Below are 4,051 nucleotides of genomic sequence, written 5' to 3' on the forward strand. Positions count from 1 at the left end.
CCGGGGCGCAGAAAATGTGAGTCAGGGAAGGAGAAAAGGCCAATCGACAAGTGCATATTGAACTAGCTACTGATACGGAGCTTAGTCTGATGAAGTTTTAGAATACATGTGCGGTTCGGTGGGGTGAGGTCTGGAGCTGAAAACCAAGAAAGAATTCTTGAGATGTGTTTGGTGCAAAATGTTTATTAAAGCACAGGGAGGGCGCCTGGGTGGCTCAGTTGGTTGGGCAGCTGCCTTCGGCTCAGGTCATGATCCTGGAGTCCCAGGATCGAGTCCCGCATCGGGCTCCCTGCTCGGCAGGGAGCCTGCTTCTCCCTCTGACCCTCTCCCCCTCATGCTCTCTCTATCTTATTCTCTCTCTCAATAAATAAAATCTTAAAAAAAAAAAAATTAAAAAAAAAAAAACCCACAGGGAGAGGACCCGTGGGCAGAAAGAGCTGCTGCCCCTGGGGTTGTGAGGGGTGGCTGATAATATACTCAGGAGTTGGGGAGGTGAGGAAAAAGGGGGTGTCCAGAAGGATTGTCATATGCTAAAGACTCTCAGGATACTAGAGGCCTGGTTATTGTCAAGCCAAGGCACTAACATGAAGACAGCTGGGAGTTTCCTGGAGGAATGTTACATTCCTCCTATCACACGTCCTTGTCAATGGGCTTTAGGTTTAAAAGAAATACAATTTTATTTACATTTCCTTCTGCCTCAGCATCCCTTAATTTTATGGAGGGGAGAGTGATTCTAGGGCTTTAGGAAACTGAGTTATGGGTCTCTGGAAGTTAGGCTATTGATAAGAAAGCTTCTTTCTTGTAAATCACTAGGACATTTGTAAACTGAGGGAGACTCCTGTCCTGCAGGACTGTAATCTCTATCAGTTAACCATTTGTTTTTCCTTTAGGGCAGCCCGGAGTGCCTGAGGAATGTCACATATATCCCAAGGGGGGGGGGTGTAGGGTGTCAGCTTCCACTTTGTCCTCAGCTAGCCTTCTGTTCCCTCATCAAGTCCAGCCAGAGACCCTGTGTGGAACTGTAGAACGCACCTCAGAACTGACCCTCAAAGGACAGGAGGCTGGGGCCCTGGCCCGTGTCCTTTCCTGCATAGAAACTGCCCTCAGCATTACCTTCACTCTTCTCACCACACTTCTGTTAACTGAGGCAGAGACAGGCCTGTTGCATGAGGCACTGGCAGGGTTATGGGACCCTCCGAGCAACCACAGCTCAAATCAAAAGTGGCCCGAGGACATGTGGCCCGGGGCACCAAAAGTAGCTGCCTCAGGCCCAAAGCCCATCCTCCAGGCAACAACGGGGAGCACCTCTGTGTCGGGCACACAACTCAAGTACCTTTCAGCTGAGAAGCTAGAAACCCAGGACTAAAGTCCTCTCCCCCCAAGACTACACAGGCAGGGACACAACTGACTTCCTCAATCCCTCCCTCAGGACATTTGTCTGGGAGAGAGAAGAGAGAATACCTGAGGGGTGAGTCACTGAAGGGACCCTGGGAGGAAAGGGTGGGGCAGGGATTTACCAGAAGAAGGAAGAGCTGTTTCACCGAGTAGTAGTTAAATCATTTGTCTCTGCTCTACAGATAACGCTGTGATCTAGAAAACACAGTAATGTTTATTGCATGAGTGCCTATCACTAATGAAGCACGTAATTTGTGCCTGGAAATGCGCTGCATTCTTTCACGACTTCTTTCTTTCTTTTTTTTTTTTAAAGATGTTATTTATTTATTTGACAGAGAGAGACACAGCGAGAGAGGGAACACAAGCAGGGGGAGTGGGAGAGGGAGAAGCAGGCCTCCCGCCGAGCAGGGAGCCCGATGTGGGCCTCGATCCCAGGATCCTGGGATCATGACCTGAGCCGAAGACAGATGCTTAACAACTGAGCCACCCAGTTGGCGCCTCTCATGACTTCTTTCGAGTCAGGCCCACACAATCCGATCCAGTAAGGACTTTAATTACCTGAAGCTCAGAGACGTTGAATAACTTGCTTAATGTCAACCAGCTAGTAACTTGCAGAGCCAGAATTCAACCCCAGAGTAGTCTGACCTCAGAGCCTGGACCTTTGACCATCAGGCTATATACTCAACTCCCTCTGTAAATAAATAAATTAATTAAACATCCAGCTATACTCAATGCCCTCTGTAAATAAATAAATTAAACATCCAGCTATACTCAACTCCTTCTGTAAATAAATAAAACAAACATCCCACTGGAGAAGCGATTTGAAGCAGTGGCCTGCCCTCCACTCCCCCTGCCCAGCCTCCAGGGATGAGAGGGGCTGGGAGAGTATCAAAATTAGATCTTCAGCATTAACTAGACGAAGTAAGCAAAGAGAGGACTCCACATTGATAGAAGGGACATTATGATGGTCGTATGTGTGCAGACACTTACCACTGATGGCTGCTAAAAATCGTTTTAGTCCCATCTCACTAAGGTAGAATAAAAAGAAAAATTACCCTTCCCAGCCTCCCCAGCCTGGACGGTGCGGACAGGCAACTTCCAATCTGCCAATGGGACATCATTTGCACGCGCTCTGCGAAGAAACAGATGACAAATGAGCAGCGATTCCATTTTGCGGGGGCAGAGGGCCCTACGGGCAGTGCGGTTCTTTGTGAAATCATCGTTCTCTCACCTTTGCTAAGGAAAAACGAGTTAAAAAGGGCCTTTGACCTGCTTGGACGGCTGAAGGAAAAGAGCACATCCTGGGCACTGGAAAGGGCTCCCAAAACATCAACCCCAAGGGCAGAGAGAAGCAGGGAGCATGGCAGGTGGAATCCTAAAGTTCCGGACCCAATTCCAACATGTGTGTAGCAAGAGCAGTTTCCCACACCACCGAGAAATGATCGGACACCAGCAGAGTGTCCTACAATTCAACCCAGTTCTGACACGATCTATCTAGAGATAGTATCAGATCCCACAGGTTAAGGGCTCCATCCCACAGGACTGACGCACATACACCCTGCTTCAGACACCAATTGCAAATCCAGATTGTCATCCGTGCTTCTGACCAAGAAGGCTATAGACTGGAGCTTCCACTGAACCCTGCCTTGGGTTTGATTAATGTGCTAGAGCAGCTCACAGAACACGGAAAAACATCTTATTTACTAGATTCCCGGTTTATTATAAAGGATGTAACTCAGGAACAGCCAGATGGAAGGGACGCATAGGGCAGGGTGTGCGGAAAAGGGCACGGTGTTCCTGCACCTCCTGTCACCAACCCGGAGCCCTCCAGACGCCATCCTTTCGGGATTTTATGGGGCTTCGTCACATAGTCATGATCAAGTCATCAGTCACGGGGGTTGGATTCAACCTCCAGCTCATCTCGCCTCCCACAGAGGTCGGGGGAGGGGGGTGGGGTAGAACTGAAAGTTTCAATCCTCCAGTTACCGGACCGGCGACCAACCACGGCAACCAGCCCCCTCCCTCAGGTTATCTCCCGGCTTTCCGACGGTCACCTCATTAACATAACAGAAGACACCTCTTTCCGCTTTCCTTACAGGAAATTCCAAGGGTTTCGTAGCTCTGTTCCAGGAATGGGGTCGAATATACTTCTTATTGTAAATCACAATATCACAGATCCCGCTCCGAGTGGAACACTTTCCCCATGGCTCCGCTCAAACCCTGGGGTTTGTTTTGTGACTTTTCCAAGTTTGAGTGCAGCCCAGTCCCCCAAAGTGACAGCTCATTTGTCCGTACCCCTCTGGTGAGGGTTTGTTTTTCAGCAGCTGGGAGCAGAGATAAGGGTGCTCCCCGAGGAGGAGTGGTCCACACTGCTGCCCAAATAGCTTCCTGATCGCTTTCTGTTTGTTTTTCACGTCCAGACAAAAGAACGAGGACTTTGTGTTTCTTCATCTACCCAATTGACAAGAGGTCCAACCTCACAGAACTGAGGTGACTTTCAGTAAGTGCTTTGGGAACTATCAAGTGAAAAAAGACCAGCTTTTATCATCGTTGATGACAGCGATGATGAGAACAGTGCGGGGGTGGGGGGGCAGGTCACTCAGCCATTCTGGACTCCTGCCTTTTCCAAAGTTCGCACCTTTGCTCGCAACATCCT

General features: G+C 49.2%; 1 long non-coding RNA gene across 1 annotated transcript; it reads right to left on the reverse strand.

The window, feature by feature from the left end:
- Positions 1-119: 119 nt before the first annotated feature.
- LOC145718570 (uncharacterized) lies at positions 120-3,821 on the reverse strand. Its single transcript, XR_014141900.1, has 3 exons — positions 3,450-3,821; positions 2,451-2,527; positions 120-2,086 (listed from the first exon to the last, which is right to left on the reverse strand). It is a non-coding gene; the product is annotated as an uncharacterized LOC145718570 (long non-coding RNA).
- Between the last annotated feature and the right edge of the window lie 230 nt (positions 3,822-4,051).

Source organism: Leptonychotes weddellii, unplaced genomic scaffold (genome assembly GCF_054177405.1).
Source record: "Leptonychotes weddellii isolate Sample4059 unplaced genomic scaffold, ASM5417740v2 HiC_scaffold_17838, whole genome shotgun sequence".
Lineage (NCBI taxonomy): Eukaryota > Metazoa > Chordata > Mammalia > Carnivora > Phocidae > Leptonychotes > Leptonychotes weddellii.